We start from the raw sequence: 15,433 nt of genomic DNA on the forward strand, positions 1-15,433 counted from the left end.
CTGATAGATAGATAGATGATGATAGATAGATGGATAGATATATAGATGACAGATGATAGATAGATGATAGATAGATAGATAGATAGATAGATGATAGAAAGATGATGATAGATAGATGATGATAGATACAAATAGATGGTAGACGATGATAGATAGATGGATGTATAGATGACAGATGATAGATAGATAGATAGATAGATAGATAGATAGATAGATGATAGATAGATAGATGATGATGATAGATAGATGATGATAGATAGATGATGATAGATAGATGATGATAGATACAAATAGATGGTAGACGATGATAGATAGATGGATATATAGATGACAGATGATAGATAGATAGATAGATAGATAGATAGATAGATGATAGATAATGATGGATGATTGATAGGTAGATAGATAATATTATATGAAGATAAATAATAGATAATGATGATAGATGGATGGATAGATACAGATAGATATAGATGATAGGTGGATAGATATATAGTTGATAGATAAATAAATGATAGATGATAGATGATAAATGGATGGATAGATATGTAGATAATAGATAGATGATAGATAGATAGATAGATGATAGATAGCTAGTTAGACAGACAGACAGATAGATAGATGATAGATAGATAGATAGATAGATAGATAGATAAGACAGACAGAGACAGACAGATAGATGATAGATAACAGATGATGATGAATGGATGGATAGATAGATAGATGGATGAATGGATGAAAGACAGATGATAGATGATAGAAGATCTATATTAATAGAAGATGATAGATAGATGTTGTGGAAAATCTTGTGACTGATTTGGCCTTTTGCATTACATACCTATCATGCTGGAATGCATTGCTTCCTGTTTAGAAACTGAAACTTATGCTAATAGGGCATCTGGCCCACTAGAGTGTAATAGGATACTAGTTTGCCATGCTAATAGGGATCCCATATGCTGTGTTATGATTGGACTATTACCCTTATATAAGCCCGTACTTTCTTGCAATAAAGCAGATCTGAGTCACTGAACCTGGTCTCCTGTGCCTGAATGCAGAGTCGCTGGTGCAGACTCCTCACCAGCCCTGGGGTCTGGACTGGACAACTGATTGGAGGAACTAAGAGAGCAGGAGAGCAGCCATAGCCGGAGGAGAGCAGCCACAGCCAGCAACCACAGATGATAGATAGATAGATAGATAGATAGATAGATGATAGATTAGATAGATGATAGATAGATAGATAGATAGATAGATAGATAGATAGATTATGGATTAAAGATGTGATGATGATGATAATTAGATGCACAAGATCACCCATCAGTTGAGATCACAAACTTCAAAACAACATATAAATAAAAGCACATTTAATTTGAAGTAAAAATAGATAACAGGACAAAGAAATGCTCAGGGACTCTCCTGTTCTCCTTCCTGGCTCATCCCCTCTGGCTGCATTCCTCCAAATCCCAGCACAATACCAAGACTAAGAAATTACCATGGCTGTCTTCCAAAGGACAGACTGAGATTTTGCTATGTGTGCATTCAGTCGTGTCTGCATAACATTGTTCTGCAAAGTTACATCAGAGATATAGTTTTGTATTATATGCAATACAATAAAAAACTCCACCATGCCATCCCTGGAGGAACAGAAACACTGTCCTTCCCCTTCCTAGCCATTCATTTCTTCTCTACATTTAGAACTGCCATTTCACAAATGTTATATTAATAGAAAAAGAATACTCCATTAATCATTTTGCAATTGACCCTTTTCACTCAACACAATTTCCTGGAGGTTGATCAAAGTTATTGAGCATATCAATGATACATTACTCATTAACTGCTAATTAGCATTTCATGGAATAGTCTTACCCCAGTAGGCCTAACCATTCACCTTATGAAGGGATCTAGATACTTTACAGATTGGGGCTGTTATGAATAAAAATAGGTCTTATGAGAAAATAAGCCTCCATTACTTGTGGATAATTGACCAAGTGAGCAATTGATCAGTGTGAGAAGTTAATTTTCAATTTTGAACTATTTTTCAGAGTGGTTATGCCATTATTTATTCAATGTGTTAGTGGCCGAGCCTCTCTCGACAGCCTTGCCAGTATTTGGGATTGTATTGTCTCTTTTTAGACAACATTTAGCTTTCCCATAGGATTGTAATAATATCTTTTTGTGTTATTAAATTTTTCTATTATGATTTTTTCATTTTTAAAATTTATTTATTTTTATTTGATGTGTATGAGTGTTTTGCCTAACTGTACCCATGTCATGTGATGACTGTGGAGGCCAGAAGGAGCATCAGATTCCCCCGGAGTTGGAGTTACAGAATGTGGTCAACTGCCATGTGGGTATTGGGAAATGAACCCAGGTCCTCTGTAAGAGCAGTCAGTGCTCTTAACCACTGAGCCATCTCTCCAGTCCCTCATTTTTCTTTTTATCAAATGCTTTTATTTATTTCTATTATTTTTTAATGTGTATGACTGTTTTGTCTGCATGTATATAAGTGCACCCATGTATGCAATGCCTGTGGAGGCCAGAAGAGGGCATCTGATCCTCTAGAATTGGAGTTAAAGACTGTTGTTAGCCTCAGTCTGGGTGCTGGGAACTGAACGAGAGTCTTCTGCAAGAGTAGCCGGTGCTCTTACCTGCTGAACTGTCTCTCCAGTCTTCATTTTTAATTGTGTGTGTGTGTGTGTGTGTGTGTCCATTCATGGGTATGTGCACATGAGTGCAATGCTCATGGAAGCCAGAAGAGGGCAGAAGATTTCAAGGAGCTAGAGTTACAGGCAGTTGTAAGTAAGCTGCCTAACATGGGTGCTGGGAACTGAACTTGAGTCCTCTATAAGAGCAGCACAGCATCTCAACAGCTGGGCCATCTCTCCAGCACCATGAAATTTAAAACCTTTTATTATGTTTGCTTTCTTTATATCCTTTTATAGCACTGAAATTTCTGACTTTTGGGGGGGGCATCTTCTAATTGGATCAATTAGGGTTTTGCAATTCTTAAGACTTTTAAGAATTTTTCACCTCTGGTATATTTTGAGATTTCTTTGGATATCATAGTACAAGATCTTCATCATCTGGGTGATGTGCATACATTTTTCTCTCAGTTTGGAGTTTCACTTCTTTAAATACTTTGTACCAAAAATTTTAATTCTTTTCTTGACATTCAATTTAATCATTTTTCCTATGATGCATTATGTCATCCGTGTCAAACTTAAGAAATTATTTGCCTCACACCAAGTCCCTAAAATTTACCATATTCTTTCTTAATTTATGTTTCATCAGGAATGAACTATTAGGTTTCATTACGGCACTTTTCAAGCAATATGTGTGCTTGCTGTTTCCCTCCCCCTGCATGCTCGCCCTCTGTCCTTCCACCCCCAGCGGCCTCCCTCCCAATTTCATTCTATGTTTCCTTTAGCCCCTCCCCCTCTTCAACAACACTGCTTCCCCGCATGGTCTCCTGTCTACTTCACGGTTTATGCACATTCTCACCTGTTCATTTACAGGTACAAACACTGAATGTTAGGATCCACATATGAGAGAGAACTCACACTATCTGCCTTTCTGAGTCTGGGTCACCTGACCTAACGTAATACTCTCCAGAATCTTACTCAACTGGAAAGGAAAGTTAAATTACAAAAGCTTCGGGATAATGTATGGATATTGTATATTCCTAATTTTCAGTTAACTTTTATAATGAATGAAGTCCAGAAGGCAATTTGTTTTTGCTAATGGACATAGAATCTCCCCTAGCACCGCTGGCCTGTGCTCCTTGTCATAGAACATGTGTGCGCTTTATCCCTCGGAGCCATGTTCTTTCTGTCTGATCTGTGTCTACTGGCTTCCAACATCTCATGGTCATGCAACCTTCATACTGATAAGAGGGTTTAGCCTTTCCACTTTTTGTTTCCATTTCAAAATTGCTTCTTATTTTAGAATATTTCTTTGTCATATAAATTTAAGCATAAGCTTTTCTATGAGTATGACAAAATGATGAGATTTTGGCAGAAATTGTAGCAAAACTAGGGAGAATTGAATCTTAACTATGTTGAGTATTTTTAGTCACAAAATAATGTCTTCAGATGTAAAGTCTTCTTTGAGCTACTATGAAACTATTTTAAAGATAGGAGGTAAATGATAGATGATAGATGGATAGATAGATGATAGATAGATAGATGATTGATTGATAGATAGATAGATAGATGATAGAGAGATAGATGATGATGATAGATAGATAGATGATAGATACATGATAGATAGATGATAGATAGATAGAGATAGATAGATAGATGATAGGTGATAGACAGATAGATAGTTGAATGATAGATAGATGATGATAGATACATAGTGCATAGAATCCATTTAGTGATCCTCCTGTGTACCTGTGTTTAGGGTAGCCCAGGTGAAATTAGCTTCTCAGGGAGCACATCCCTGAAGAAAACTGGCTCTCCTTCCCTCAGCCTATAGACCTTCATCTTGAGGGGGGACCCCTTGAATTCACTGGTGCAGATTCCCTATCCTGTCTAAAGTGCATTAGGTAGCAGAGACTTTTTCTGTTTGGAGCTTGTTTAATTTTTCTAATCTGGGTTTTTATGCTTTTCTGGGATTCAGAAAGGTTTTAATAATTTGCAAAATATACTTTCTGTCTCAAAGTCTTTCTTCTTTTCTGGAGCTCTGATGACACAAATGGTAAATCACTGATCACTGCCACAAATGATCTCAGGCTCTGTTTGTGTTTTTAGTCTACTTTGGGTTTACTCACCTTGAGAAAATTCTACTGACTTTTCTGCAGATTCACTGATCTGACATACCAAGTCTTCTCAGCGCTGCACAGGCAGCACGACTTTTGGCTTTGTCTACTATACATTGCAATGATGTGGTTCCTCTCTAACGCCATCATAATTTCTCTTTCCTAGTATTTTTCTTGTCTGTTAAGATCGTCTGTTCACCATGCTGTGTTAGCTGATGGTCCTCTTGCTGTGAGAAAGTGCCTGACAGAAGCAATTAAAGAGAGAGAGAGTTTATATTGGTTCAAGGTTCAAGGGTACATGGCGTCATGGCGGGGAAGTCGTGGTGACAGGAGGATGAGGCGGCTGGTAAATCACATCCTCAGTCAGGGAGCTGAGAGCATCAAGTGCTGGAGCTCAGCTGGCTTTCACCCTTTTATCAGCCGTTTCCAAGCACATGGAATGGAGCTGCCCACATTCAGGATGGATTTTCCCTTCTCAATTAGCCTAATCTAGATACCTGCTCACAGACAGTCTCAAAGGTTTGTTTCCATGGTGATTCTAAATTCCTTTGACTTGATAATCAAGATTAGCCATCACATTCACTTATTCAAGAGAATCTGCAATTGTTTTTAGAAAATTTATATGGAAGATGTTTTAAACTTCTGTCAGATCCTAACATCGGAGTGAATTTGATACTGATATCTACTGACTGTCCTCTCTTGTCCAAATTATGATTTTTCTTGTCTTTGGTGTAACACATAATTTTCTATTTTATGCTAGGAATTTTAATCACTGCATGAGGGGTTTTTAAAATCCTACATAAATCTATTTTAGCCAGTAGTCGCCCTCTTAAGGGTTACTGGGTTGATTCGGGTTTTCTTTTATGGGTTTTTGATTTGATGATAGTTCCTTTTTTTAGAACAGCTTTGGTCTTCTTAGTTCTTCTGGGGTGGCTGTGATCCCCAGCTGATCCCTGCAGTTTCTAGCTATGGTGGCAGAAACCTGCTTGGGGCTGCCAGGCCACCATACACAGGGCTGGGGTGGGATGGCAGAAGCTGTCAGTCATGAGCATCCCTGTTCCCTTTGGTGGAGAGCAGGGAGTAGCAGGACCCTGGGGATGCTTCCCTGGAGGAAGATCATCTGTCTGCTGTCGTGTCAGTAACCCTGTATGCTGGGATGGCCCCAGGCGTCACTGAGTTCAGTGAATCAAACACCCCCTGGTACCAGGCATTGGGGTGGGCACTGGAATGGTGATTGACAGCTTTTGTAAGCATGAGAGGGCCTAAGAATAGCAGAATCCATTGGTTCTTAATGTGTGGTCAGGGGTTGGAAAGATGGCTCAGCAGTTAAGAGCTCTGGCTGCTCTTACAGAGGATCCAAGTTTCTTTCCCAGCACCTACATGGCAGCTAACAACTACCCTTAACTCCAGTTCCAGACCATCTGAATCCCTCTTCTGGCCTCCATGGGCATTGCATGACACAAATGCACTTACATACATGCAGACGAAACATTCATACATATGAAATAAAAAAATAAACAAATAAAGTAAATAAATAAATAACAAATTCAAACTGTGATCACTGAACCAGAGGCATCAGCCCAGCCTTGGAACTGACTGGAAATGTGATGCAAATCCAGACTCAAGTGAGAAACTTGGGAACAGAGTGTTTTTAACAGGGCTTTCAGAGCAATTTCTGATGCAAGAAATTTGAAGGACACAGTGTCTGCATTTGAAAGAGTGTAGCCTCCTAGGGACCACCTTATGCTTTCCACGGGGATGTCCCCAGGGTGTTCTTAAAACTGAAACAAGAATCCAAGGAGTGCTAGAATCTCACACAAATTTACTCCAAAAACACTCTCCTCCACAGGAGCTAGGACCACACAAGCAATCACAAGCAATTTTGGTACCACATAAGACTATCTTCCACTCAGATAAAGCACTTAAAATTCCTATGTATTCAATCTCCTATTCACCTATGCTTCTTTATTCTAAGTGGTTTTTGTAGTGTATTCTCTTTTCTGATATTTGAGAGATGATACAATGTCTTATTTAAGACTATATAGTCAGGGGGCTGGAGAGATGGCTCAGCAGTTAAGAGCACTGGCTGTTCTTGCAGAAGACCCAGGTTCGAATCCCAGCACCCACATGACTGCTAACAACCATCCGTAACTTCAGTTCCAGAGGATATGACACCCTCTTCTGACCTCCACAGGCACTGCATGACACAGGTGCACTTATATTCACGCATTACACTCACACAGATTAATAAATAAATAATAAATAAATAAATAAAAATAAAGTATAGCCTGGTTCAAACTGCGTGTCTTCAAATCTAGCCCCCATCATGTTATTTATGACACTATGATTTGCTTTATAAAATTATATTGGGGTTATACAAGAACTCAATGAGAAATATATGCAAAAGGTACACAGCAGGGTTCTACAACTGAGTATCTGTCTTAGTCCATTTGTCTTTCCCTGAAATTAATGCCATGGTTTGGGTGACTTATTTTTTAAAAAGAGTTATAGAGCCAAGCGTGGTGGCGCACACCTTTAATCCCAGCACTTAGGAGGCAGAGGCAGGCGGATCTCTTTGAGTTCAAGGCCAGCCTGGTCTACATAGTGAGTTCCAGGACAGCTGGGGCTACAGGGAGACCCTGTCTCAAAAGGACCAAAAAAAAAAAAAGACTTATAGAAAAGTTTTACTGTTGTAGACTGGGAAGTCCACTAATCTGTCACAAGTTAAACAGCTCAAATTCCTTCCCCTCCCTTCTCTTTCAAACAGGGTCTTATCTGTAATCAGGTTGACCCCACACTTGCGGTCAGCCTGCCTCTGCTTCCTGAGGGCTAAGACTGCAAGCATGCTCCACGCATGCCCAATGCACACCCTACCTTGCCGCTCACATCCTATTGCGCAGTGCGCGCATCCTGTTGCTTTATTTAGGGATTGAGGGGCGTATCATCTTGTTGCTTAACATCTTCCTCCAGCTCCCACCAGCTGCCACCGGTGAGCTGCCTAGCTAATTATCTCCACGTCACCACACCCTTGGCCGTGCTCTTCAGTGACTATAACTGAAGGCCTTGCGCTTCCTTCTGTTGGTTAATCTTTCAAATCTTTCAGGCAAGCTCGATTGTTTATTGAGACCCAGCTCTTCTGTTTCGGATCATTTTTACTGTTCAGCTTGTAGCTCTCTTACTTGAGCAAGAGTTTTGTGATCTCCCAGATGAAAACAATCATCCATTCATACGATGTACTTTTGGGTTCCCCGGGCTGGGAATGGTCACTGGTTTTTACTCACATCTAGATCCAGAGCACACAGCAGGGTTTCATGAAAAATGTTTTTGAGTTGAATTATCTCATCAAGTATTGCTTTCATGAATAAAAGATTTTTAAAGTTTATTCAAAGAATTCTCAAATTTTGTGCTCCTAAACACCCATTTCCATTAGCACTCTGTTTTGTGCATTGATAATGATTTTTTAAAAGCTTAAATCAAAATTAAGTCTGTAGGAATCCACAAATAAGAAAATTCTAATTATATTTTCAAATAGAGAAACGTTTTTAGATTGAGAAGCAAAGTGTCAGCTCATTTGACTCTGTGTCTCCAGAGTGCCAGCAACCCATCTTGATTTGCCAGGAAAGCCACTCTGTCATGGTGTAGAGAGAGAGGAGTGATTTAGTCAGCAACAGGGAAAGGTACAGGGCAGGGCCACCCAAGTCCAAAGGAGCTCAGAACCCACGCTACACTACAGTGCATACAAGTTGTCCAATCTGGAACGTTTGGGCTTAATATTTATGCTCATGTTCATAGTTCTTTGGGCCGATTACTCCTTACATTTTGCAAATCCTTCCCTTCTCTGTTGGAAACGTGTACTCCACCACAGAGTGCAAATAAGTCACTTGCTTCAGTTTCACCAGCTAACAACTGCAGGCAGTATTCTTTGAGCCTCAGATGAGTCTTTGGAATTTTGACCTAATGTGGAATGTGTTCATGCTTTTGGGGTGTTGGGGGTGCAACATGACATGGTCATGATAGCTTGAGATCCAGAAATAGTAGGCTATAATTTGGCTAGCAGAATGCTATGATTAATAGCATTGAGAATCTCCCAAGCCTTCAGAGTTTGAAGATTATTGGGAAAGTGATTGTTGGCTTCACGAGGGGTGAAAGATGAGACAGAAATAGGCACACGTGTGATCGCTGCCTCTTGCCACCTCAGAATTCTATCAGTGAACAGGCTGTCATCAGATATAAGCTCTTGAACACCCACACCTGTAAGATAAATGACTGTTTTGCTTTATAAAGTTGGTCTTTCTTTAGGTATTTTGCTATAGTAATGAAAATTGACTAATACAAACCATAAATTATCACTTCTTGGAGTATCTTCTTAGTAGCCAATAAAATACATCTCTATGATCATCTCTATGTCATCCATTAAAAGAATGATTATTACATTTTCACAATTATTAAAGTTAATTTTAAAGTTAGTTTTGTGTGATGAATGGATGCTGAACCTTTTCCGTTAGCCCCACAGTTAAAACAGCCATCAAAAGCATCATGGATGACAAACTGACGTTCCTCTCTCAGAAACGGGCTGCTAGAATTGCCGCAAAATCTCCATAGACTATTCTTGGTTTTTAGTCATGGTCTGCAGACTATGCTTCTTAAAACCTCTCTGGAAACTCATATCTATTCTCAGTGCCAAGAATAAGTCGCTGCGAGTGTTCAGCCATAGATGTGACATCTCTTACCCACCCACCCCAGGCCCAAGGCTCCAGGAACACTGGAGAAGGAGGAGCAGAAAAAATTTAAGACCCTGACAATGGGGAGAAGTGTGTGAAATGCTGACCTCTGGACATGACGTGACTGTCACACTCATGATCTCACAGCAGCTGTGGTGTGCGGCACAAGACCTCCACAAGTTGAAGTCAGTTAAAACCTCCAGAACAGAGACAGGAGGGGCTCCCGTGGTCCACGCTCAACTGAGGAGCGACCAGAAGCCCATGACCGCTGGACAATGACCCACAAAGTAGGATTTTATTTTTCTCACCTCACAGGTCTGTGAGTCTGAGATGGTTCTGAGTGGGCAGGACTGTGGGGGACTTCGGACTCCAGCTGTGCTTTGGGTACAGGTTTGTTCCTCTTTAGACCAGGAACTGCCCTTGATGGTTCAACTCTTACAGGATTTTTCTGGCAAGAGACGGGTCAAATGATGTCAGCACATGTAAAAGGCTGAGAGCTTCACTCACAATCTAATCACATTCACTTGTTAACACACGTCTCATCACTGAACCCCAAATCCAGGGTCTAGGCAACAGGCACGCTCCAGCACGAGAGGTGGTAGAAAAATTTAAATCATGCTCCAGCTTACCAAAGTAGCCTCGTTTATGGTCTCTCCCACTGCTGTCTAGTGACTAGAGACAAAAACGATTTTAACCCTACTGCTAAAGACAGAACACACTTCAGACACAGGATTTGGAGCAACAGAGCTGTAACCACTTCCCCTGAAGGCGGCTCTCAGCGCTTTGGAGAGCGCTATGAAGGTGCCAAGGGAAAAGATCAACGGGTGGTTCAACACCAGCTTCAAGACCAAATAACCACATCAATGGCCAGCACAGCATAAGTCATTGGTGCAGTAGTGGCACTTTTATCCCGGGGGTAATCAACAGCTACCTAATTGGACTAAAAGCCCACTCAGTGGGAGGAAACTCAAGTGTGGTACTCTAAATGTAACCAAATACACATGGCTGGATAGGTCAAAGATCTTAGAGAAAGCCCCCAGACTGTCATATCGCTAGACTTATATGATTTCTTACCATGAGCAAAATACATACCCTTACATTTACAAACAAATATCCCAGTCACCAGTAATCAGAAAAGCTCATTTCGTACCAGTCAGAGACTATTACCAAGCACCACAACCGGTCACACATGGGCATTGTCTTTGAATTGCCTAAGTGACACATTTACGATGTAACCACTACACCTAAGGCTCATGGAACATAGAGCAGGGGTAAAGAAGAGCACACTAATGAATCTCTCAGTTCTCAGTAATGAAGATCCTTCATTCAGGGAAGGGCCAGGAACACAAACAGTCACAAATGGCCAAAGCGTAGAGATCTAGAGTCTGCTGAATGCTGGTCCTTAGACAGGACGACTTCACCCACCCAAGGCCCAGGGGACCATCGTGGAAGACAGGATGGTAAGAGCCGGGAGGAGGTGCAGGACCTTATGGAAACACAGTCCTACAAGCTCCTGGGAACCTGCTCATATGATTCTATGGCATCGGTGTCAGCATACACAGGTCCCATGCAAACTCAGGCAGACAAAAACCCAGCACAGAACAGGGAAAATGAACAGCAGACCCCAGTCTTATCTGAAGGAATATTGGTAACTGATCACTGCTACATGAAGAAGAGCTGCTCTTCCTAAAACAAGGGACTCTAGATAGGCTGCCTAGACCTCAGTGGATGGACTTGCACTGGGGAACAGCTGGGACACTGAGGACACTGTGGGCCTTAACACAGATGACGGAGTAGATTGGCCCCAGTTGGGGGCGTGGGTATGGGAGGGTGCCAGTGGGGATGGGGGTATAAAGATGATTAAGATTGTTTAAGATGTTCTATATGAAATACACAAAAAATTCAATAAAAACAAATTTAAAAAATACTGTTAACTGTGAATCTATAATTATTGTTTGTCCTAAGAGAATGATGGCGTCTTCTGCTGTGACTTCAGTAACTTTAACAAGTATCTTTGCTTAGCCAGTCTCACTCCTGATCCCATGATCACATGTGCACTCCTCCTGGAGTCAAGAAGCAGGAACTCACCTGCCTCATTTTAGGCAGAATTTCATCCCCCGATAGCTGACTGCCTTCTGGACCAGATCAGGCTCCTCCTCTTGTGCTGTCAGACACTCCTGGCCTGTCTTCAGGAAGAATTTGCTCAGGTGAACTTAGCCACAATGCTCGCCTCTGCCTCATTCCTCATCTGTGAATCTTGGCTATAAAGTTCCACTTACCCATACTATATCACTCAGTCTCTTTCTCTCTCTCTCTCTCTCTCTTTCTCTCTCTCCCTCTCTCTCTCTCTCTCTCTCTCTCTCTCTCTCTCTCTCTCTGTATGTGTGCGTATTACCCCACTTTGAGGACCTTAATCCATGTCATGATGGTCTTGAATTAATTAAATATGCCTTATGGCACTTTAACACATTAAAAATAACCTAACCAGCACTGATGTGCATGTATCAAATTACCCAGTTTGACAAGCACATTTTCTTCATATATGTGCCATGATGTAGATTCTCTCCTGTTTTGAGCACCCCATTCTATTTTCTTAATGTTTTTATTTTACTTTCCTTTCTTCTGAAGCTTACCACTGCTGCATGGCTCATCAGGAGCGTCACCCTCTCTGATTTAAGGAACAAGATCTGCCGCACCTTGGTAGCACATTTTTTTAAAGATCATGCTACTTCCGTTCCACCCTATCTTAGACAATGTGTGTGCCTCTTACACTTTAAGAAGCTCAGGGCTGGGATTGCTGCTCCGTTCTTGAACAAACGCACAAGGCCGTGAGTCGGTGCCCAGCACTTCAAACACAAAAGAGATGACGCTCACTCAAGTCTGTATGTGACCAGCCCTCGCTCGCTGCCTCACGGTGCTCAGTCACTGTACGGGGCTGGCACTGCTCACAGCTGCAGGCCAGATGCCACCTGGAGTCCCAAACCCCTTTGTGCAGTAACCTCACTGGTGTCTGCATGACTTTCAGAAGGTTACATAACCTCTCAGTGCCTAACTTGTTCCAGCTATAAAAATCTGAACGATGCTTATCATTGGGCTGTCTAGCGATTCAGAGCATCACAGATTAATGAAAAGGACGAAGCACTCTTTATCTTCTAAGGAAAGCTGCGGTTAGAAACAAATGAGTTATTGTTATCTGTTCAGAGCACCTTGCGTGAAGTTCTCCTGAACCCTGAAAATAAATTAATTTGGGAAGAACAATTAACTCCTTTGGTTCATTAAGCAATGAATTACTATATTAAATTTATCAATAAGAACTTACATATTACACTCAAAGCGCTCTCACAAATATATGACCTTTTTCCACATTCATAAAAATCTTACGTACTAGGCAGAGCTAAGGTTGTTATGTAAAATCTACACACGGAGATAATTGAGGCTCAGGAAGACCAAGTGGCTTGTGTAAGCTTGGAAACAGCCAGCCTTTGAACCTATGGTTATAACTGTAAGCTTATCTTCCTCTCTACTTTTCACACAGGAGAAAATATAATTATTTTAAAATGTAATTATCAGTGCAATATGTAAAAAGTTTCTGCATCATCAATGATGCTGGCAGAGATAATCATCTATAGACAGTAACATTTTTCTTAAAGATCAAATTGAAGATTCAATGGATGGATTCGTGTAATAGTGGGGAAGTTGAAGTAGCCTAACCACAGGCTGCAGAAACTGCCCAGTGGAGACAGAGACAGAGAGAGAGACAGAGAGATAGAGACAGAGAGACAGAGAGACAGAGACAGAGAGACAGAGATAGAGACAGAGAGTGACAGGGAGACAGAGACAGAGAAAGAGAAAAAGATAAAGAGACACATAAATAGAAATGTCTTTCAAAGAGTATAATCAATTTTAAATCAGTATATTTATTCATTTTATATTTAGTATCTTGCAATTATGTGTCAGGCTTGCTGCAGATAGTATTTACATTCTAATAGAGAGATGGTACATATGCCATAAATAGGTAAAAGTCAGATAGTGAAAGCTAAGGAAATAAAAGGTGTTAGGTTGGGGAATGGCAGGGGAGTTTCAGGCAGGTATTCCTACAGAGGTAGTGTCAACACGACCGCAGTGAGGCTTCTGCTTGGGAAACCTCAGGAGAATCACATTGCAAGCTGTGGATGTGCAGGAAAAAACAAAGGGCCTCCCCACAGGAGTGAGGAAAATCCAGCATCAGAGTTATTTCTTAAGGAAAAGCTATGTAACTGTTAATCTGGACCTAGCCTGAAGAGGAGTGAAGAATAAAAAATCCCCAAATCCTGATGTATATCCCTAGAATATAATGTAGAAAAATGTGAAAATCAGTGATGTTTACTATCAAGAAATCACTTCAATTATTGCTAAAGACTCTAAATAAGGGGCTAGAAAGATGCCTCAGCAGTTAAGAGCACTGGCTGTTCTTGCAGAGCTCCCGGGTTCAATTCCCAGCCATCTACATGGCAGCTAACAACCTACTGTAACTCCAGGTCCAAGGGGTCCGACACCCTCTTCTCACCTCCTCTGGTATTGCATGACACGGGTGCACTCACATATTTGCAGGCAATACACTCGTACACATAAAATTAAAATAATAAAATATTTTTATAAAAGATTTTAAATGAGCTATTAAAATTTTTGAAATGTGTGATCATAAAAATAAACCAGATTTGGTTCATAATCTCCCAATGAGGTACAGAAGTGCCCGGAATTGGAAAGACAGAGAGATGAGTTTCTGCTTTGTGTTTAGTGGCTCTGACAATACCAAGGAAAAATATCTTCCTAAGGGATAAAAAGGGGCGTGACGTGCGTGTTTTAGTTTCGATTCCTGCGCTTTCATTTCGTTTGTTGTGGTTATTACTCATCATTTTGGAAGATTCAACCCACAGCAACTTGAGCAGTAGGAACATTATATACAACCACAGTCAACAAGACAGACTGAGCACAACGTGGTGGGGCTCAGCTTCCTCCTACCACACCTTCTTTCCACCATTTAATTACTTCTTTGCAAATTTCATGTAACCTATTTTGATCACATGTGACTCTTCCCCAGCTCCTCCCAGGTCCACCTCCCTTTTTTCCCACTCAAGTTTTTGTTCTCTCTTTTTAAAAAAAAATCCATGAAGTCCAATCTGTGCTGTCAATATATTCTTGGGCATGTGGCCATCCACTGGAGCACAGTCAAACTCCTGGGACCATGCCCTTAAAAAATGACTCTGTTGGGTCTGGAGAGATGGATCAGCAGTTAAAAGCAGTGGCTGCTCTTGCAGAAGACCTGGATTCAATTCCCAGAACCTACATGGCAGATAACAACTGTATGTAACTCTAGTTCCAGGGGATCTGACACCCTCCTCTGACCTCCATAGCATTGCGTAACACCGGTGCACTTACATAGTGCAGGCAATACACTCATACACATGAAATTAAAATAATAAATAAGAAATTTCTTTAAAAACTGGCTCACTCTCCCAACACTTATCAGCTGCCAGTAGCTCCTTAGCTAAGACTGGACATCATTCCTGCCTCCCCGCTCCATGATAGGATTTTTGTCTGGCTTGAGTTTGAAAGATCTTGTGCATGTTATCACAACAACTGTGAATTCATGTGTCATCCACCACATCTGGGTCTTACAATCCTTCTGCTCACTCTTCCATAAGATCCCGGAGCCTTGGGAGGAAAGAGTGTAAGTTTCCCACTGAGGGCTGAGGTTTCCAGTCTTTAGTTTCTATACCTGGACCAGTTGTGAATCCCTGTGTTAATTACCATCTACCGCAAGAAGCAGCTTCTCTGATGAATGCTGAGAGATGCACTAATGTGTGGGCATGATAATAACTAATAAGTAATCAATTTAATATTATGTCCATCTAGCAGAACAATAGTGGTAAGGCTCTCCCCTAGGGCCTGTGACCTTTCTAGCCAGCGGTTGTTC

Source organism: Nannospalax galili, unplaced genomic scaffold, assembly GCF_000622305.1.
Source record: "Nannospalax galili isolate Female #2095 unplaced genomic scaffold, S.galili_v1.0 scaffold215, whole genome shotgun sequence".
NCBI lineage: Eukaryota > Metazoa > Chordata > Mammalia > Rodentia > Spalacidae > Nannospalax > Nannospalax galili.